This window comes from Bos indicus x Bos taurus, chromosome 5 (genome assembly GCF_003369695.1).
Source record: "Bos indicus x Bos taurus breed Angus x Brahman F1 hybrid chromosome 5, Bos_hybrid_MaternalHap_v2.0, whole genome shotgun sequence".
NCBI classification, from domain to species: Eukaryota; Metazoa; Chordata; class Mammalia; order Artiodactyla; family Bovidae; genus Bos; species Bos indicus x Bos taurus.
Window position 1 is genome coordinate 12258791 of NC_040080.1, and position 23197 is coordinate 12281987.

At 42.1% G+C, this 23197-nt stretch overlaps 1 protein-coding gene across 12 annotated transcripts in view; it reads right to left on the bottom strand.

Moving 5' to 3' along the window:
- The window catches only part of ERC1 (ELKS/RAB6-interacting/CAST family member 1), a 268320-nt gene extending 252320 nt beyond the window's left edge, over positions 1-16000 (bottom strand). For 4 of the 12 annotated variants that reach the window (XM_027540951.1, XM_027540949.1, XM_027540953.1 and 1 more), the window contains exon 1: positions 15769-15914. The gene's annotated coding sequence lies outside the window, so the exon portion shown is untranslated. The other 8 variants (XM_027540957.1, XM_027540955.1, XM_027540956.1 and 5 more) reach the window with 5 other exon arrangements.
- Positions 16001-23197: the final 7197 nt, after the last annotated feature.

Below are 23197 nucleotides of genomic sequence, written 5' to 3' on the forward strand. Positions count from 1 at the left end.
TAAGAGTAAAACACTAACACACACAACGGTCGTGTGCTAGCCTTCCATGCTCACTCTTCCTGCAAACAGTGCGGGCATCACAGCCGCCCTCACCCTCTCCTTGCAGATTAAAGGATAGTAACAGCGCTCCACATTCTGAGTCTCCAGAGGAGCACCAAGTACTCATAAATCAAAGGAGGGCAGAAAACCCTCTAACACAACACAGTAACCTACTTCCAGTTAATGACAGCTGGAAAGGCTGACACCCATGTGCTAGCAGATATTTATAAGAGGAACTAGAAAACACATCGCCCGTTGGCTAGTTAAGATTTACGTATGGAATCTGACCCAAATCTCAAAATTACTAGTCCAACCTGCTGTGATGAGTTACACTATTACTAAGTAGCATCAACTATCAGAAAATGAGTAGAGTATTTTAAAAGGCCGTATTTCAACATTTTTTTAAATGATGCATAGTTGATTTACAATGTTGTTAGTTTCACATGTACAGCACAGTGATTCAGTTACACACACACACATACTCTTTTTCAGATTCTTTTCCCTTCCAGGTTATTACAAAATATTGAGTTCCTGGGCTATACAGTTGGTCCTCGTTGATTATCTATTTTATATATACTAGTGTGTATATGTTAATCCCAAACTAATTTATTCCTCCTCCGTAACTTTTAAGATTCTGTTCATTTTGTGACAAAAATGTCACTAGGGACAAGAAATGTGCTGCTATATTAAGCCCTTTATTAAAAGACTAACAATAGACCAAAATTCTAAAATCCAATTCTAGTACAATTTGGTGGAACCAAAGACATCAACCATCTATCTTTTAATCCTTTGGAGGTATTGTAGGACTCAAAATGCTTGATTTATAAGGTGAACCCAGTTCTCTTGTACATCTTCCACTGCTGTTAGTTTGGGTGTGGTTTCAAAGAAAATATACTGATCCATAAACATGAAAAAAAAAATGTGCATACCCTCTGGAGGTCTTGCTTTTAAAGTTATTCTCTGCAAAACATATTTCACAAGTTTAAGGATACAAGTGCAGTTATGTTCAATTAGTGTATGATTTTGTACCAGCAAAAAGAGAATTTAAATTTCTACCACCAAGAGACTAGTTAAATTATCCTATCGCCACACTATAAAATACTGCTGTGAAGAAAAAAATATATATATAAGTAAATCTTTATATTTGACAATTTCTATAAAGACATCTATGATGTATTGTGAAGTGGAGGGTAGGGAGCATGTTACAGAAGAATTGTCTGTTGTTGTCCCAACAGCAGACAAAAGGAGACATGTATGTGCGCATATACACAGCAATGATTTGGATGGCAAGGAGCTATTTCTCAAAGGTCAAATAGAGCCACTCTTCCCCTGTACACATGCATTTCTTTTTTTCTTTTCTTTTTCAATTGTTTTAACAGAAAGCATGTATTACTTTTACTCAGTCTTACCACAACTAAGGGCTTCAATAAGGCCCTCGACCATTCAACACTATAATATGGTAATTAATGGGCTAGGCCCTAAGCTGACAAGGTCTCTGTGATGAGGAAGAGGTTAAAGACAGCCCCACAAGTTAAAGAAGCACAGATGTCTCTGCTTCCACCCCCAGCATGGGGCCTAATAGTTCTGCTAACACCAGACATCAGGCTGTATGATCTTGATCTGATCCTCCTGGAGACCAAAAATTACAGACCTGCAAGGCTGGGGCATGTTGTGATGACACACCAACAGGAAGAGAGGACCTTTGCTAACAGCAGCCATCACCACACCCGTCACAGGTGTCACTTCACTCTTTTTTTATGGAACGGTGAGAAGGCTGAGTGACTCAGTTACGATCAGCTTAATGGTGGCTTTTAATAATTTTTATTAATCAGTTAAGCTAATTGTAAGGTCTATCAAAGCTCTCACCATGACAAGTAATCTTGTCAAGCAAATACTTGGAGTAAACACAATGTAATTAATCATGGTTGTTCTCTACTTAAATGAGCGACCTGAGCTACTCACTCAGTTCAAAAGAGCCACATTCTAGGTTGTGTAGCCTTCCCCAGTGACTCCAGTCCTCATTGCTATTTGATTTCTACCAATCCTAAAATACTAAACTGTTTGGATGGTAGTTACCTTCCATTTTAAAGCACATCTCCTACTATGTTACAATCCATTCAACAAATACTACCAGACTGATCACACTGAACAAGTATACTGGAGAGACACACATGTTCACGACCATGCATCTCAATTCTGAAAACCACCAAATTCTGTAAATAATTTCATGACAAAAATTATACCTGAACTGATATCAAAGACAAAGCCTTTGACTGTGTGGATCAAAATAAACTGTGGAAAATTCTGAAAGAGATGGGAATACCAGACCACCTGACCTGCCTCTTCAGAAACCTATATGCAGGTCAGGAAGCAACAGTTAGAACTGGACATGGAACAACAGACTGGTTCCAAATAGGAAAAGGAGTACGTCAAGGCTGTATATTGTCACCCTGCTAATTTAACTTATATGCAGAGTACATCATGACAAACGCTGGGCTGGAAGAAGCACAAGCTGGAATCAAGATTGCCAGGAGAAATATCAATAACCTCAGATAGGCAGATGACATCACCCTTATGGCAGAAAGTGAAGAGGAACTCAAAAGCCTCTTGATGAAAGTGAAAGAGGAGAGTGAAAAAGTTGGCTTGAAGCTCAACATTCAGAAAATGAAGATCATGGCATCTGGTCCCATCACTTCATGGCAAATAGATGGGGAAACGGGGGAAACAGTGTCAGACTTTATTTTTGGGGGCTCCAAAATCACTGCAGATGGTGACTGCAGCCATGAAATTAAAAGAGGCTTACTCCTTGGAAGGAAAGTTATGACCAACCTAGATAGCATATTCAAAAGCAGAGACATCACTTTGCCAACAAAGGTCTGTCTAGTCAAAGCTATGGTTTTCCAGTGGTCATGTATGGATGTGAGAGTTGGACTGTGAAGAAAGCTGAGCACCGAAGAACTGATGCTTTTGAACTGTGGTGTTAGAGAAGACTCTTGAGAGTCCCTTGGACTACAAGGAGATCCAACCAGTCTCTCCTAAAGGAGATTGGTCCTGGGTGTTCTTTGGAAGGAATGATGCTAAAGCTGAAACTCCAGTACTTTGGCCACCTCATGCGAAGAGTTGACTCACTGGAAAAGACTCTGATGCTGGGAGGGATTGGGGGCAGGAGGAGAAGGGGATGACAGAGGATGAGATGGCTGGATGGCATCACTGACTCGATGGACGTGAGTCTGAGTGAACTCCGGGAATTGGTGATGGACAGGGAGGCCTGGCGTGCTGCAATTCATGGGGTTGCAAAGAGTCGGACACGACTGAGTGACTGAACTGAACTGAATATGTTTGATGAAGGAACTGGAGGGTGCCCCCTGACTTTGCTTGGAAAGTTAGATAATACACAGTAGATGCAGCCGATCACCTTTCTGAAACCTAAGAAATTCTGAATTCTGGCCCAAAAGGTCTTGGCTATAGACCTGTGTTATGGGATAAGGTTAAACAGTCACATCATTGTTGGTAAAAACACATTTATAACCAGGGAGAACTAAGCACAAAGTTTTTAACTATATAATTATACATTAATCTAGGTGGTGAGTACACAGGTATTTATTAGACAACTCAATCTTTTTGCATGTCTGAAAAGAAACATTTCATAAATTTAAAAGTTTAGGTGAAAAACTGTTAGTACCCTATGTTTTACTGTCTTCCTTAAAATAATAAAAGCATATGTATTCTAAGTGCTTGCTTTCATCCTCAAAAAATAAGAGCATTTGGGAAGCAGTAAGTTTGAAAATGGTCAAGTGTCTTAAAAACATTCATCTTTTGATCCAGTAATTCCAAAACCAGGAAACCCTATCTACTTAAATGATCCAAAATGTAGAAAAAACCACTACATTATGATATACCAGCTTTATTAGTACTTGTTCAATTGGGAAACGTTTAAGTGAAATCTTTATGATTACATTCCATCTGCAAAACACATTTATAACCAATGTCTGATATGAAAAATGTTTATAATACAGTAAATGAAAGTGGACCTACATTTTCACATATACTCTCCATTTTGCAAATACAATTTATCCATGAACTCAACAGGTTTGAACCTCACACGTCAGATTATACGTGGATTTTTTTTTCAACGGTAAATCCTACAGTATGACACAAAACACAGATGGCTGAATCTGTGGACTTGGAACAACCCCTGTTACAGAGGACCAGCTATAAGTTATATACAGATTTTCGACTGCAGGGAGGGTCAGAGCCCCTCATATCCACCCCCGTTGGTTCAAGGGTCAACTGTATACAGATAAGCTCATCACAAAGAATGGTAGGAAATCTGTTAGCCTTCTTCCTAACAGTTGTCAAATTTTTCCAAATGGGCATATAGGCCTTTTTTAAAAGGAAAAAAAATGTTCAAAATATTTAAACAGAAACGAAAGGGAAAGGCCACTCTCATTTAGGGTGAGCATTTCTTCCTTTGGGACCTGGGCTCAAAAACCCATCCCATACAGCACTTCCAGCTGCCACCACAAAATGCGGTTAGCACGTAACAGCAAACCTATCTGTTGGTCCAAAATGCATCATTAAAATTTTTCATTATTTACAACAACACAGATGCAAGATGCCTAACATCAGATGTAAAGGAGTACACAGGGCATGATATGAAAAAGACAGCGAGATTTTCCAGCACACCGTAGGTCTGTAGCACATGGGGGTATTGTAAAAATGTTTGTCATCTTATCCAACACACTTGAGAAACAGTGCAGTGACAGATACAATGGGCAAGCTGGGAGCTGAGGGACAGACCTAGAGAAATCTGCAGAGCCGTTAAAAAAATCACAGTTCCTTCCTCTTTGACCTAGTAGAGTCCATTTTTCTCCTCTTGGTTACCATGCTTCTCCGAATACCATGAATTACATGGGGATTTTTTCATCATAATTTTTTACATGTTTATACCCAAATGTAGAATTAGAGACTCTATAGATTTAGCCCAGAATACAATGAAATCATAATTTTAAAAATACCCAAAGAGATTCAAGCACAATACAGTGGCTCCTGGAATAACTAAGAAAAAGAATGAGACGATGATACATTTCAAAGTTCCAGAATTAAAACAGATTTTCTATTACAAATTCTACTTAAGTGAAACTTTACAAAAGAAATAACATGTTACATCTCACATTAGGAAAAAAACCTTTCACGGCATCATACAAAGCACTTAACAAAGAGTGTAGACCATAATGAGCATTCATCCATGTGAATAATAAGTATATTTCCTTTACTTTAAGATATACTTTTCCTCATAACTTAAAGCTTCACAAATTGGGATTCAGCTCACAACAATATGCATAATTAAAATACGTTTTTTCCCTAAAAAACGAATAAAGTTTCAAACTGATAAAGAATAGAGTATTAAAGAGAGGAGCCTGACGGGCTACAGTCCCTGGGGGTCGCAGAGTTGGACACGACTGAGCACATGATCACACTCCACAAGAAACGTCAACTAAGAAGTGAGGAGACGCAGCACTATACGTGGTTAATACCTGCCACGAAGACTCCCTTTAACACTCCCAGGAAACCTTGTAGGCAGAGACTGTATCATCCCATTTCTAGACGAGGAAACTAAGGCTCAGAAAGGCTTAGTGAGTTGCCCAAGATGACACACCTGACCCAACCACTGCAATATTCTGCACACTCATCGACTGCCTTACTCTCACAGACACACTCACAGATTTTTTTTTAAAAGGAGTACCAAGAACTAGGGCTTCCCTGGCAGCTCAGATGGTAAAGAGTCTGCCTTCAATGCAGGAGCCCTGGGTTGGATCCCTGGGTCAGGAAGATCTTAGAGAAGGAAATGGCAACCCACTCCAGGATTCTTACCTGGAAAATCCCGTGGATGGAGAAGCCTGGCAGGCTACAGTCCATGTAGTTGCAAAAAGTTGGACACGACTGAGCAACTAACACAGAGAACTTAATATTGGTTTGTCCAAAATCAAGCTTGTTTTTTCATTTCCACATTCCTCACAGTCCCTACCATCCATCTGTCTGTCCCTGCACCTCTCTTCTGAGCTCCAGACCTGAATTTCCAACTATCAAGTGAATGTCACTGGTCGTTCCAGAGTTGCACTGTCCAATATAGTGGCCACTAGCCACTCATGGCTGTTTACTTGAAAAGAGCTAGTGAGACTGAGGAACTGCATTTGTTATTTCATTGTTAATTAAAAGTTAAATTTAAAAACCTGGTAATTACTGGAAAACTTTTAAGCATGTTTGGAATGAGCTGGGCATGTGAATCTACTTTTCCAACTGTAGATGTTATGAACTCTAAGTACAGATCAAGTATTTCTGATAAATCACAGCATCTGAATTAATTTATGCTATAAAAGTATGCAATTGATTTTAAATACTCAGTATGAAGAAATAATGTAAAGTTGCCCATTTTAAATATGGTATGTTTCATATTTCAACGTGTTGAAAATGGTATTTTGGATGCACTGGGTTAAATAAAATACATTATAAGATTATGAACTCTAACCATTATTTTTTAACTCTGTAATGTGACTACTCAAATTTTAATCACATAAGTGGCTCACACGATTGTCTACTGGACAGCAGTCTTCCCAGAGGTTCCTGCTGCGCCACCACAGTCATCAGCAGCCCACTGAATTGCATCACCATCCCTCTGGCTCAGCGCTGTCCAACAGCACCTTATCTGATCATGAAAGTGTTGTGTATCTGGCAATGACTGGATGATGGTGGTGGTGGTAATAGTGTCTGACTCACAGAATCCCTTAGGTTACTCTGGAGCCAGAGCTCTTCAAAGACTGGAGAAAACCACCTATTATTTTGACTTTCCTCTGGGGGAAGAGCTAGTTGCTACCCAAAATTGCCGACCAGAATAATGCAGCAGACCTTTCTGTGACAATGAGAATATTCTCTATCTGTACTGTCTGATAACAGATATCATGACTCCCATTTGGCTACTGGCCACATGAGATACAGCTAGTGTGACTGAAGAACTAAACTTCAAATCTTAATTCATTTAAATCAGTTTAAATGTAAATACCCATGTATAGTGACTACTGTGTTAAGACAGCACTGCTGCTAACCTACCTGCTCCGTCCAAAAGTCTGGGCGTCACCTGTCTCCTCCCTCCCCACCGACTGCCCTTTCTCCCACAAAAGTACATGTACATACACGTACATACACCCACACACTCAGCCGGTCCTGTTTTCTTTAAAGCTTTCAATTCCAGATGCTTCTCTATCCTCACTGTCACCACTTTCTGTTTCAGACTTTAACAAGATTAAGGCCCAGCCTCTTAATCGGCCTCTTCACTTAGCCTTCTCCTACCCACTCTTTGTAAAATGTAAATAAAGTTTGTTATTTCCTTTACTCAAAAGTCCCAAAGTCCTGCCACTGCCCCAAGGTCAAACTCTAGACCCTAAGACGACTGACATAGCCCATCGTAGAGGTGACTCACTTGGCTGTACACCAGAAAACACAACACTGTAAAGCAACTATACGCCAATGTTTAAAAAAAGATAGACAACCAAAAAAAAGACTATCCTTTCCTCCACTGAATTACCCTCCCACCTTTGTTGAAAATTAACTACAAATAGGTGTCTGTACTTGGACTCTCTACTCATTTCCATTGATGTCTACATCGTCCCTATGTTGATACCATTACTGATCACTGACCATGATCGTCACTGACAATGACTGTCAAGACATTCTTGGGAAAAAACAAGGCGGGAACACTTTAACAGGCATGAAGACGTACTACAAAACTAGAGGAACCAAGTCTGGCACTGGACCAAGACAGAGAAACGAGTGGAAGAGAACAGAACCTCAAATTAGTACAATGCAGTTGAAAAAGGAAGGAACTGTCGATAAATGATGCTGAGAATATCAGGAACCATATTGGAAAAACAAAAATAAACCTTAAAGCATATGCAAAAATCAATTATAGGCAGATCACAGAGCTATATGGGAAAGGTATAACAACGCTTCCAAGAAAATAACAAAAGAGTAACTTCAGGACCATGGGGTAGGGAAAGATTTTTTACACAGGAAAAGCACTAACCACGGGTTCCCCTGGCGGTCCAGTGGTTAAGACTTTGCTTCAAGGGCAGAGGGTACAGGTTCAATCTCTGGTTGGGGAGCTACGACCCCACATGCCTTGTGGCCAGAAAACCAAAACATAAAACAGAAATGATATTGTAACAAATTCAAGAATTTTAAAATGATCCACATTAAAAAAATTTTTTTTTTAAAAAGCCCTAACCACATAAACACTAACTGGATCACACTAAAATTAAGACTCTTGTTCCTCAAAAGACACCATTAGGGGCTTCCCTGGCAATCCAGTAGAGGCTTCCCTGGTGGCTCAGACAGTAAAGAATCTACCTGCAATGCAGGAGATGTGGACTGGATCCCTGGGTCAGGAAGATCCCCTGGAGGAGGGCATGGCAACCCACTCCAGTATTCTTGCCTGGGAATTCCATGGAACGGAGGAGCCTGATGGGCTGCAGTCCACGGGGTCGTGAAGATTCGGACATGACTGAGTGACTAACACTTACTTACTGGCGGTCCAGTGGTTAAGAATCCACCTTCTGATGCAGGGGATGTGGGTTCAATCCCTGGTTGGGGAACTAAGATCCCACATGCCGCAAGGTAACTAACACTACACATATTTCTGGTAGTGTCATTTAACAAATGAAGGAACCGCAGAGAAGAGCAGGAATCACACACGTTTAGTTTGGGATCTGCTGAGTATAAGGGGCGTTCGAGTGGCAGCACTGGACAACAACAGCTCTTTGACACGAGAGAGGTAAAGCTGAAGATAGCAACACAAATACTCAGCACACAGATGAGAAATGAATAGGTGATGAGATCACCCAGAGAAATTCAAACATTTAATGACTGTCAGAAAAAGGTTCAACAAAGATGACTGGAAAGAGAGCCCAGAGAACCAGAAAGGAAAACAGAAGTGTGATCTAAAGACCCTGAAAAAAGTGAGAGTTCTACCAGAGGAGGAGAAGTGAACTGTGTCAAAGGCGGCTGTAGTAGGCAATCCTGAAAATGGCTCTAATGACATCTACCTTTGAGTTTCTTGCTATTGTGTAATCTTCGCTTGCCTGTGCTGGACCTAGGACTCCGTTCCAGTGAACAGGATACCGCAGAAGTGATACAATGTCACTTCCCAGGTTAGGTTACAAAAAGGACTCCCTCCTCCTCCACAGACCCCTCAATCAAGGAGAGACTGGTACCATGTTGCTAGAGTGAGGTTACGCAGAGACCCAAATGGCAGAGACGGACTTCTCCATCAAACAGCCAGCAAGGACCTCAGGCCAGCCAACAGTCACACAACTGAGGTGGGAGCAGACCCTCCCCCAAGTGGAGTGCTGAGATCACCAATCCTAGCCAACATCTGATTGCAGCCTCCTGAGTGACCCTGAATCAGACGCACGAAACCCAGATGCCTGACCCAAAGAAATTATAAAACAGTAAATTGTTGTTTTAAGTTAAGTTTGAGGGTAATTTATTGCATACCAAAGGACTATTAATATGGCTGCTAAGAGATTAAATAAATGGATAGAAAAACAGCCAGGGCATTTAAAGAAAGACATTGGTAATCCAAGCAACACAGTTTCAGTGAAACTCTGGAGACAGAAGCCAGACAGAAATAGAGAAGAAAAACTGCAGGTCAAGAAATGGAAACATAAAGCAAATGCAAACAACTCTCTCAACAAAGTCTGGCTGTAAAGCAAAGAGCAAAAGTCAACTTAAAGCAAGAGACAGAGAAAGTATGAGCTGAAGAATCTGTTAAGATGAGAGAGTCTTCTCTTAAAGTTTAAGTGATGATTAAAAAAAAAAAAGAAGCCACTCGGGTGGGGAAATACACTCGCAAGGAACTTCACTCTATTACCAAAGAACTCCTCTCAAGGTGCTCAGTACCTCTGCCTTCGCGGAGAACTGGCTCTTCCAGGATGCTCTTCCCACGCAGTCCCCTCAAGTGGAGACTGTGAAGACGCTTACATGCCACGCCCCCTCCTGGGAAACGAGGCTGGTACCCTCCTTTCTTCCACTGCCACCTCCAGACCACTATTTCTGAACCCTCGTATAAAAATCCTGTGAGTTTGACTTCCATGCTACTCAGCAACACAGTCTCTTCCACCCCTGCCTCTTCACCAGCAGCTAGTGATGACCTGGACATCCTCCACGCTCAGTGAGGGTAGGCGGGCCACGGGTTCTCATGGCCACTACTTCCTGTGCCACTGCTCCTGGGTCATTCCAACACTACACACACGGATGAGGTGTCCACCTAACACCAGCTCCCCTAATCCATCATCTTGAGTGAGCAACTCTCTATTCTCTGGGGAGGGCCATTGACAGCCAGTTGTGACTTCACTTAATTGTACCATTATCCATTCAGTCATCAAATATTTAGTAAGTATCTATTATTTGCTCAGTAGAGAACATGTGACATAGTCCCTATTCTCACGAAATCTACAACATAATTTTTCATATTTCCCACAAAGACAACACGAAAAGATCTAGCTGAAGTCTAGACACATTACAACTACTACATTTCCTTTATCTGTCTAGGAGCCATGTCAATTCTAGGAAACTACAGCGTTATTTTCTGATGTGACCTAGTAAACCCATGCTGTAATCCACCCCCTGGTGAGGCTTCTAAAACTACTTTTTTAACTTTTAAAAATTATCGACTCTATAATACTGCCACAATTCAATATGAGATTCCTCAATCTTTAAGTGTCTAACTGTGCTGCCCAGTATAGTGGCCAATAGTCACAGTAGCTATTTAAATTACTTGTAATATAATTAACAATACAGCCTGTCAGTCACACTAACCACATTTCAAGGGTTCAAAAGGCCCATGAGGGGACTTTCCTGCTGGTTCAGTGGTTAAGACTTCACCCTGCAATACAGAGGATACGGGTTCTATTCCTGTTGGGGAAACTAAGATCCTACGTGCCTTGGGGCCAAAAAACCAAAACATAAAAAACAGAAGCAATGTTGTAACAAATTCAATGAAGACTTTAAAAATGGTCCACACCAAATAATCTTTAAAAAAGAAAGGCACGTGTGACTAGTGGCTAAATACATTTAATGGTGAATCAGAGAACATCCCTACCATCACACAAAGTTCCACGGAACAGTGCTGGTCTCAAGCTTTGGGCAGTCACTTCCTTCTTCCCAGAAAAAAAAAAAATTTAAATGACAGGTCATTTTCCAGTCTCCCAAGCACTCTGTGAGGCTCCAAAATACCCTAAGGAATTCCATTTTTCAGGATCATTGTCACAACATCATCAAAACCACCCCCCCAATGTCATCATCAGGGCAGCTGGATTTAGAGTACTCACTATATTTCAAGTTTTATGAGCACTATCTCATTTATTCTTCACAACAATCACATTGGATAGGACTACAGATGAGAAAATTAACTGAGTTTTAGACAATAAAGTAACTCACCCAAAGTTCTATAGCTAAGAAGTGACAGCAATCCACAGTTTAAGCAAATTAATACTGTAATTATTTTGCTTTTTTAAGACAGCACACCTTTTCACAGAAAGGAGAAGTGACACCCACACCACTCAACACTGCAGCCAGGTCAAACCATCTTCATATCCCTCACCTGCCTTATGGCATTCTTGCCTTTGAGTCCTGCACACGTTGTTTCCTCGGCGTGCATCCTTTTCATCTAGCCAAATCACGCTTATCCTTAAGAGACCTCATCTTAGATCTTCCTGCAATCCTATTAGGGATCCATCCTATAAGCTGATGTAGAACCCTGTATGTCACTTATCGAAGCACTTAACATAGCAGACCACAAAAGCCTGTTAACTTTTCCTCTTTTCGCACTATAACGAAACTCCTTGCTGAGGTTCGATCCCTGTTCAGGGAACCAGATACCATCTGCCACAACTAAAAGACCTGCAACCAAGTAAATAGATACTAAAAAAATTGCTTTTAAAAAGAGAATATTAAAAGTAAACACTAAATGGCTTCACTGCCATTTAACTGGAAATGAAGTAATTCACAAACATTTTCCCCACATACTATGCAAAACAATACTTAAAAACCAAACGTCAGGGAATGACAGCTAACGGGTTTGGGACTTCTTTTGGAGAGGACGAAAATGTTCTAAAATTGATCATGGTGATGAATGTACTCCTCAAAAAAACTTAACTATACACTTTAATGGGTGAATTGTATGGTATGTGGATTATCCCTCAATAAAGCCATTACTTTAAAAAAAAGGTCTGTGGGTAGTTAAGACTTCAACTATAAATATTAATTTATAGTTATTTGTAATTAATATAATTACAAATATTAAACCTGTGAAAAAAATACCTAGAGGATAAAATACTTGTTATTTTTATGCAATTTAAAAATAGCTTAATGCCATATTATTGCACAAAATTTCACTGGTTAGGAAAAACAAGAAACTGAAAACAGTGTCTGCCTTCAGGAACAACTGAATGGAGAAGAGACTTATTTTTTTCCCTGTGTATTTTCATAACTTCTGATTTGATACATGTGTTTAAAAAAATAAGTGTATATATAATCAATAACAATAACATCATACCTCTCCTCAAAGTGAAGGTTGCTCACTCGTGTCTGACTCTCTGTGACCCCATGAACTATACAGTCCATGAAACTCTCCAGGCCAGAATACTGGAGTGAGTAGCCTTGCCCTTCTCCAGGGGATCTTCCCTACCCAGGTATAGAACTCAGGTCTCCCCCATTGCAGGCAGATTCTTTACCAGCTGAGCCACAGGGAAGCCCTCTCCTTAGTATAAGTATAAACTCCCAGGCTGCATATTTTGTTCTGAAAAGAATAAAGTATGAAATATATATATATTTAAATATATATTGTATATGATTTAAAGATATATATTTATATATGATTTATCACATGTAAATCATAAAATATGATTTATATATAATTTAAATATATATATTTATACATATATTTATTTTAAATCAATCCAAGGAAGTAAAAAACTGATTCTTCCATTTGCCTCCATCTCACACTAAAAAGCATTTAGTCATCTCTCTGTTATTAGACATCAGGCAGAATTCTTTCCTGCCCAACAGTCTGACACATCTTTAAACAATGGCACAGTTGATCATTCCCTCCTCCTTGAAACCTTCCTTTCCTTCATTTCCAGTACATCATACTCTCCTGGTTTTCCTTCTACCTCAATGGCCTCTTATTAATCTCCTTTGCTGAGTTCCTCTTCATTTCCCCAGAAGGTATCCAGAAGGTAAGTTCTATGAAGGTGAGAATTTTAGTCAGTGTTGTTCACTACTATATTCCCAATGGCTAAAAAATTTACCCAGAACCATACTCAAAAATAACTGTTGAATGAATAAATGAATGAGCCAGAACCCCAAAGGCTCACATTTTGAAAAAGCAAGTCATAGAAATAAACTGTATTACACATAACCTTTATGCTTAATTTACTTTATTACATTGTATGTGTGAAAATCCATAATCAATACACTGCTTGTTATTTGATTAGCCAAAATACTTCACTCCCTCATCTTTCTCCATCAACGTTTTTGTCATAGTACGTGCAAAACACATTTAATAGCTCTTATAGTGTTTCTAAAAGCATAAATGTAGCATAGAAAAAGAACAGTTGTTGCTTTAAGAATCTTCGCTTTTCATTTTAGTATTAAAGTTGACCTAACAGACTGACATACTTATCTGACTTTAGTAACTTAAAAAAAAGGGAGGAGGGGGGGAATACCCCAGTAGACTCAACAAAGATATCATAGTAATGACTAGTAAATGACACTTCTTAAAAATAAAACATACCGGTTTTCTCAGGCATAAGAAATCCTAAAGAGAAATAGATCACCCTACACTTTCCCCAAATTATATGACTGCATTCCAATAAGGAGAACCACATCCCACTGTCAGCCATGGAAATGTGATTTTAGCAAAATACACACACAGTTTCACCTGGTATCTCAGTTCACATCTGTCCCCATATATACTCAATTAAGTCAAAGTATAATATAAAAGCCAAAACCAGATATGTGAATTTTAATCTTTCCAAGTGACTACTCCAGTATCAAAACCATTATTATATCAACTTATAATTTGACTTGTCTGAATAGTTAATTAAACCTTTTGTTTATAATTACAAATTGGACCACACCTATTTTCACTTAATAGCTATTATATCATCTGTTTCCTATAAGTTTCTTCAAGCAGAAGTATTTGCTGGAGGATAATAGTCTGCTCATTAAGTAGACACGTTAAAAAAGGCAACCACTGACACTCACCCTGATATTTCTCTCTTGGGTTACAGGAAAGCACTTCTCTGGCTATGTTCCCAAATAAATTGAATAAGCCTTGGGAAAGTCACTGCTTAAATTCCATTTCATGACGGTTTCTCTTCCTCCATAAATGAATTATTGAGAGTCATGCCTACTTCCATCTATTACATAATACATGTCCATCTCAGGGCCTGTTTTCCGAGCAAGAAATAGCTTAAATGATATTAACTGACAGGTAAGGCCAGGGAGTTCTGTAATCTGATGGGGAGCAGCAATCCAGAAAAGGAGATTCTGATTTAATGTGCTAAGTTGTGAAACACCACTGTGAAGAACCTTTACTCTTAGTAACATCTCCCTATGCAGTTACAGACACATGCTCCCAAAAACATTTTAAGAGCACCTGACTTAAAGAATGTTTCTCAAAAATGTAGGGACCTACCAAAAACTTTTATTCCACTTCATTTTAAGTGTATGCAATTGAGAAACTTCAGAAATCTCCAATAATTATCAAACACAAAACAACTGTCAAGATCTACTAAAAACTGAGCTGCAAAAGACAGTCGTGCTTTAAAACACGTAAGTATGTTTCATTTAATTAGCGCCAACAGGAATGTGCAAATTGTTCATCTCATCCATCCAAAGCAATCAACCACAACCACCCGCAACTACTCAGAAACGTGACTTCCAAAGGAACCACCTGATCCTCCGGCCTTCTCTTAAGGGGCCAGGATAAAACTTGAAGATGAGGTATACAGATCGTATAGGCACCAAAATAAATAAAAGACTGGAAGATAACGCCTTTTAAGAATTAAGTGTAAAGGGACCTATTACCTAATGTTGCTCCAAAATGAAGTTGTCTAACACAAGATCTCGGCTCCTCTTCAAGGGTGTAAAACTCCAAACCCGTCCACGCTCCACAATTTCCCCACCCTGAGCCAAAAGCTGAAGGAGTCGCTTCCCTCCTCGACCCCCACCCCGCCTAAAGGGGAAAAAAAAAAAAGACCCCAAGCCCTAAGTAGAAACGTGAGACCTAGTGCAATAGCTTCTCCAACTGCTTCAAAGGCAACATCCACAGCTCATCTCCTTTCTGGAAGCCAACCCTCCATCTCCCATCTTACTACTTCACAGAAGAGACCAGAATCCTCGTCTCTTTCAACGCTGCATATCGGTACCCAGACCTCAGACCCACCCGACCGCACCCCAGCCTCCCGGGGCTCCCCGAGGCGTGCACGTCCCCACCTCGCCCGCAACATCATGCCTCTGAAGCCGGCCGCCCGCAGCCCCCACGGGTCCCCGCCGTCGCCGCCCCCGAGCCGGTCTAGGGACACCCGCCGGTGGGCTGGGTGGGGCCGCCCTGCCGGACGTCCCATCCCCCCGGCAGGGCGCGGAGGGGGAGGGGTCCCCGCGCCTCACCTACGGCTCCGCCCTCCCCGGGGGCGCGCTGCCCGGACCCAGCCAGGGCCGTGGGGAGGAGCGGGCGCAGGAGAGCCGAGGGCCCTGGCGCCAGCGACGGGCGGGAAGCTCCAGGCGCCGCCCGATCCCGAGCTGCCGCTACCGCGGCCGTCTCACCCTCCTCTGGGCTGCCGATGCCGCTGCCCGCCCGGGTGCCGCCGCCGCCACTACCGCCGCCGCCACAGCTCGGCCTGGGCGCCCGACGTCACCGCGCCCCGCCCCCTGCGCGAGTCCTCAGCCCCGCCCCGGGCCGACGTCAGCGTGAGCCCCGCCCCCGCCCGGCCGCGCCCGCTCGCCATCACGCAGCCTCCTGGGAGGGCGACTCGGCCGCGCGCGGGCCTCGGGCGCCTTGCAAGAGGCCGGTGGGCAGGGGGCTGGCGGGTGCGGGTGTACTCGCGCACACACTCCCCGCGCGGGGCGCTAGGCGTCTGTCTCCTCCCGCTTGCCGTAGGAGGCGGCGCGGCGCCGACAGTGGGCAAACCACTACCGCTTCGGCGGACCGGGGCCGCGGAGCCGGGGCCCAGGTCTCCGAGGGCAGGTGAGTTTCCCGCCCCAAGGCCCTCGGACTATCCGCACTGCCCGGAGACCCCGCCTGCGGCCTGTCCGCGGTTCACGTCGGCGGCCTTCCCTGTCCTCGTGGGTGGCAGGCGGCCCCGCGTCGTGCGCCCCAGTTTGTGGTGCCGAAGCGCTGGCAGGTTTCCTAGTCTGAGGCACGCACCGTTACTGTGAGGCTGTAGGTAAGCTGTCGCCGCCGCAAGAGTGATGATGTGGGTTGTTGGCAGCCCCTACCAGCGAGTGTTTTATCAGTAACTAAACACCCTGAGAGCAGTTGAGTCACAGCAGCGTGAGTTCCCTCGTGGTCCCACCGCCACCTTCGCGCCCCTCCTCAGGGTCCTCGTTCGTCACCGCGTCCCCCTCCGCCCAGCGTCGCCGCCCTCGGGTTCCCCCGGCCCCGGTCCTGCTACACCGTCGCCCCCTTCTGTACGATCAGGACCGCTGCTTGGGGACGGCGCGGTCCTGCCAAACGAAGCGTCGTAAAGTATTTGATTTTCCCAGACTCTTCACTCAGGAAAAGCCTACCCCCTGTGACTCACGGTCCTCCTCACCTGACTGCCGATCCGCTCGTCCTGTAAACTCCCCAGCGATGTGAGACGGTGAAAGGAAAGCAAAGTGGACTTCATGCTATCTACCTGGTTTCCCCTCGCCCACCCTCTACTTGTGTGACCTTGGGAAGATCACAGTACTTCTGGATCCTGCTTTTCTTAAATGTAAAGTGGGGTGTGGACGAGATGTCTCAGGTTTATCTTCAAACCCTGAAATGTGTGGGTTTGAAGAGTGGAAGATGCTAAGTTAAGCATTGTTCTGCCTACACAGGAATACTGTCCACATCACAGGCTTAGAAAATTTTTTGGTTTCTCTTTTTTGTCATTCCACTATTCTTGTTTCTTATTCCCTACTCTGCCCTACATATCTTTTTTTTCTTTTAATCTACATTTAAGTAGGGTCTTTTTTTTTTTTTTTGGCCACCTCACACAGCATTCTGAATCTTAGTTCCCTGACCAGGGATGGAACCCATTCCCCCTGCACTGGAAACTTGGAGCCTTAACCACCAGACCACCAGGAAAGTCCCAGGGTTTTTTTTTTTTTTTTTTAATTCAAGCTGGCTGAGTACATTCTTTAATTGCCTTCTCTTCCTAAAACCCTGTTAAAATGCTCATAAAGAAATGAAAAATGATACAAATCAGTACAGAACAGAAAATGGGAAGGGAGCCACCAAATTTTTTTTTTTTTTTTTTTAAATTTTACACCGAGAAAGTGAGTGTGGTCTGATTGAACAAAATGGAAGAAACCATAGTTTGGAATAGGTGTAGGGAATGAGTACTGCGGTTGAGGAAGGAGGCCTAGCAGCCAGAAGTGATTTAAAGAAATTGAAATTTGGAGACATCAGCACAACAGACCAAGAGTGAGAAGCAGGGACGAAAACAAGGAAACTAAAGGTTTCTATGTAGAACAGCAGTACCCCAGCCCTCCCCACCCCATACCTCAGATACAATAGCTAGGCATTTATCCCAGGCTAAAAATCAAGTTCTTATAATCTCTGGGGAGCATTTAATGACTAAGAGTAAAGCATTCTTTATTCTGGCACAATAGCCAGCTTCCTACCCACTCACCCTAGAGTGAAGTTGGCAAGACCCTCCCAAGTTCTAAAGATTCGTCATCAGCGTCCAACTATTTCATCTTAAATAATGAACAGATAACCAAGGGCTGTTAGATATTTAAGGGAAGTCTCCAGCTTGGGGCTGACAGAGGGGAAAATGTGACCACAGAGGAAAAAGACACTTCGGAGAACTTAAAAAAAATATAGTATGCGCCCAACTTATTACAGCTATGAAACAAGGATAATATACTCATATAAGTTAACAATCCAGGAACAAAAAGTAAATCTTAAATTAAAAATAAGAAATTGCCAAAATTGTAAATTCACTTTTGTTGAAAGGTAAAGTCCATTAAGTTTTAAGGAAAATAGAAGAAATATGCAAAGAGATGGAAATTGCAAGAGAAAATATAAGAAAAAGTCAATCCAACAGTACCAATATTACAAGAGAAAGGGAAAACAGTAAATAAAAGATGGGAAATTAACCCAGAAATAATGGAAGAAAGTTTCCCAGAGCTAAAAATTGTCCATTGGTGGAGAGCAAAAACAGAAACCAACCTTGTAAAATGTTAAAATGCTGAAGATACAAGAAGGTCCTGAATTTCCCAGGAAAAAAGTGACCCATAAAAGAGTAAGACTGTGATTAGAATTCTTACCAGCAACAGTAGATATGAGAAGATAACAAAGACCTTCAAGTGTCTGAGGGAAATATTTCTTGAGCTTGAAATTCTAGGAATTAAAAAAAAAAACAACAACTATTCCTAGCTGAACTATCATTAAAAGATCAGAATGAGAACATTTTCAGATATGCAGAGATTGAAAACGTCAAGCACCCACATAGGCTTTTTTTTCAAAGTTAACTTAACCATGAGGTAGAAATGAGGTGTCTGACAACACTACTGACCAGGAATCAGTGGATCTAATTCAGAAGTAAAGGGATGTCCCAAGAGCTAGATTAGGGTTTCCCTGGTGGTCCAGTGGTTGAGACTCTGCCTTCCAACACAGAGGACATGAGTTCGATATCTAGTCAGAACTATGATCCGGCAAGCCACAGGGCAGCTGAGCCCTTGTGCTATGACTACCAAGCCTGCGCCTTCTAGAGCTGGTGCTCTGCAACAAGGGAAGCCCCCTTGTGCTGCAATGAAGACCCAGCACAGCCAAAAATTAATTAATTAATAGCTAGGCTAGATTGGGGTGGAAGGATAGGCATTCTGGGAGAGAAATCTGAAAAAGAATTGAACTGAATAATTAGTCGATAGAAAGCTTAGTGCTGGTTTCTAATCTTGCTGTAGTTAAAGCATAGTTTATAAGTTATACTGATGTTGACAATGTAAAGGTAAAAATATGACTGGTAGTTGAAGATGTGAAACAGAGAGGGGAAAGGTAGAGTAAAGGTAGAAGCACTCCAGAGATGACATCTGTAGTTGGCAGAGTCAGAAACAGCTGCTAAAATGTACTGTAACAAGTAGGAAAAGTGGCCAGTGGAGGAGCGAGGAGTTATTAGGCTTATTGAGAGGCTGGGAAGACACCAAGTATAGGGTTTATAATTAAGCTAAATTGTGACCAAGAAGTAGAAGACTTAATATTGTTACAATAAGCAGTACTCCTTTATTTATTCTACAGAGTCTATGCAATCCTATCAAAAATCCCAGTTGCTTTTTTTTCCCCCAGAAATTGACAGGCAGATCCTAAAATTCACATGGCAGTGCAAGGGACTCAGAATAGCCAGAAGAATCATGAAGAAAAAAGCTGAAACATTCATTCTTCCTGATTTCAAAGCTGACTACAAAGCTCTAATAATCAAGGTAATATGTGGTACTGGAATAATAATAGAAGTATATAATGTGGAAAAGAATTGAGAATTCAAAAATAACCCACACATTTGTGGGCATTTGATTCACTGGGGAACTAAGAGTGTTCTCAACAAAGGGTGCTGGGACAATTGCATAACCACATGCAAAAAAAATGAAATCAGACCCCTACCTCACATACACAGAAACTGATTGACAATGGATCACAGGCCTAAATATAAATGCTGAAACTACAGTAATTTTAGATAAAAGCAGGTGTAAATCTTTATGACCTTGGATTAGGTAATAGTTTCTTAGCTATGAAACCAAAACTGTGACAAAATTTTAAAACTGGACTCCATCAAAATGGAATATACAAAACTTTTGTATGTTCAGCTTTAAAAAGGAAGGGTATTCTGACACATGCTACAATATGGTGAACTTTGGAGACATTATGCCAAATGAAATAACCCAATCACAAAAGGACTGTACGTGGTACAGTTTCACTTATATGAGGTACCGGGAATAGTAAAAGTCACAGAGACAGAAAGCATAAGAGTGCTTGCCATAGGTTGGGGAAAGGCAGATGGCCATTTGCAATCCAGCCAAACCTGCCAATGCCTTGATCTTGGATATCCAGCCTCCAGAAACATGTAAAATACATTACTGTTATATAAGTTGCCCAGTCTGTGATGTTATGTCAGCCGTACCAGACTAATAACAGATTTTGGTACTGAGAAGTGGGGTGCCACTGTAACAAATGCCTTAAAAATGTGGAAGGGGCTTTGCTAGTGGGTAATGAATAGAGGCTTCCCAGGTGGCACTAGTGATAAAGAACCCTCCTGCCATCACAGGAGACACCAAAGACTCAGGCTTGATCCCTGGGTAGGAAAGATCCCCTGGAGGAGGCCATGGCAACCCACTCCGGTATTCTTGCCTTGAGAATCCCAAAGAGTTGGACATGACTGAAGCAACTTAGCACAACACAGCACAGTGAGTAAAAGCCGAAGGGTTTTTGAGGTGTGTTTTGGGAAAAGCCTAGATTACCTGGAAGAGACACTCTTGGTAGAATTAATGCAAGTTAAGAGGTGACTATGATGAGATCTCAGGCATGAGGAGCATGCTATTGGAAACCGGGGGAAAGGTGACCCTATTTATAAAGTGGCAGAGAAGGTCAAACTGTTTCCTAGTATTCTGTGGAAGGTAGAAATTAAAAGTAATAAACTTTGATATTTAGCTGCAGAGATTTCTAAGCAGTGTTTGTGGTACAGCCAAATTTCTTCTTACTCCTTAGAGTATACAGGAGGTGAGAGAGAAATTAAAGGAGTTGTTAAACAAAAATGAACCAGAAGTTGAAGATTTGGAGAATTCTTAGCTTATCTGCAATACAGTAACTTGCAAGAAAAATATATTGGTGATCATTTTGTAATATGTTTAAATGTCAAATCACTATGTTGTACACCTGAAACTAACATGACAATGTACATCAACTACAGTTTAAAAAAAAGAAATACACATTTGGTCTCAGACAACTAAAATATATCTCTCATATGTATATTTGGTCTTCATCCAAGGTTCTTGACCCAGCTCCCAAAACCCTTGGAATTTCCTGAGGGACAAGAGCAACAGGAACTTCTCTTGTAGGGTTCAGTCCTTGTTCCTCAGTTCCTGAAATCACTTTCAGAGCCATAAGGTGAAATAGGTATCCTGTTATTTAAGTGTTTATGTTAGTGAGGTGACTTTTAGAAAGCCCTACAACAGACTGGTTCCAGATAGGAAAAGGAGTAAGTCAAGGTTGTATACTGTCACCCTGCTTATTTAACTTCTAGGCAGAGTACATCATGAGAAACGCTGGGTTGGAAGAAGCACAAGCTGGAATCAAGATTGCCGGGAGACATATCAATAACCTCAGATGTGCAGATAACACCACGCTTATGGCAGAAAGTGAAGAGGAACTAAAAAGCCTCTTGATGAAAGTGAAAGAGGAGAGTGAAAAAGTTGGCTTGAAGCTCAACATTCAGAAAATGAAGATCATGGCATCTGGTCCCATCACTTCATGGCAAATAGATGGGGAAACAGTGTCAGACTTTATTTTTTGGGGCTCAAAAATGACTGCAGATGGTGACTGCAGCCATGAAATTAAAAGATGCTTACCCCTTGGAAGCAAAGCTATGACCAGCCTAGACAGCATATTGAAAAGCAGAGACATTACTTTGCCAACAAAGGTCCGTCTAGTCAAGGCTGTGGTTTTTCCAGTAGTCACGTATGGATGTGAGAGTTGGATTATAAAGAAAGCTGAGCACTGAAGAATTGATGCATATGAACTGTGGTGTTGGAGAAGACTCTTGAGAGTCCCTTGCACAGCAAGGAGATCAGCCCTGGGTGTTCTTTGGAAGGAATGGTGCTAAAGCTGAAACTCCAGTACTTTGGCCACCTCGTGCGAAGAGTTGACTCATTGGAAAAGACTCTAATGCTGAGAGGGATTGGGGGCAGGAGGAAAAGGGGATGACAGAGGATGAGATGGCTGGATAGCATCACAGAATCGATGGATGTGAGTCTGAGTGAACTCCGGGAGTTGGTGATGGATGGGGAGGCCTGGTGTGCTGCGAGTCATGGAGTCACAAAGAGTCAGACACGACTGAGCGACTGAACTGACTGAAGGATGGAGGTCATTAGCAAAGGACTCAACCAGGGAATACAGGGTTGGAACTTCAGCCCCACCCCCTTACCTCCACGGAGGGGCGAGAAACTAGAGGCTGAATCAGTTGCCAATTACCAATGATTTGATCAATCATATCTTAGTAATGAAGCCTTCACAACAGTCCACAAGGACAGGGTTCAGAGAGCTGCCTGTTGGTGACTGCCTGGAGAAGTGGGGAGAGTGGCAAGCAGGAGGGGGCTTGTTATCTCTGTGCCCTCTCCCCATGTCTTGCCCTGTGCATCTCTTCCATCTGGCTGTTCTTTTTATAATAATAAACCAGTCATCCAGTGTGTAAAAATTTTTCTCTGAGTTCTGTGAGCCACTCTGGCAAATTAATCAAACCCAAGAACGCAGTCGTGAGAATCTCTGGTTAATAACCCAGTCAGTCAGAAGTACAGGTCACAGCCTGGACTTGCACTTGGCATCCTGAGTTGGGAGAGATTGTTGGAACCTGTAGTTTGTGACCAGTGGGTCAGAAGCACAGGTAACAACCTGGCTTGCACCTGGCATCCTGAGATGGGGGAGAGAGGTGTACAGTAGTCTGTGATCTGCACAGCCTGATGCTGTCTCTGTGTAGATATGTCAAAATTGAGTTGAGGTGTAGGACACCCAGCTGGTACCCAGAGACTTGCTCCTTGTTGGTGTGGGGAACCACCCCACTCCTCACATGTTGGAATTACATGCAGAACCCAGTTACTATCCATATTACACGAAAAGAAAATGTCCTGGGAAACATGTCAAGGG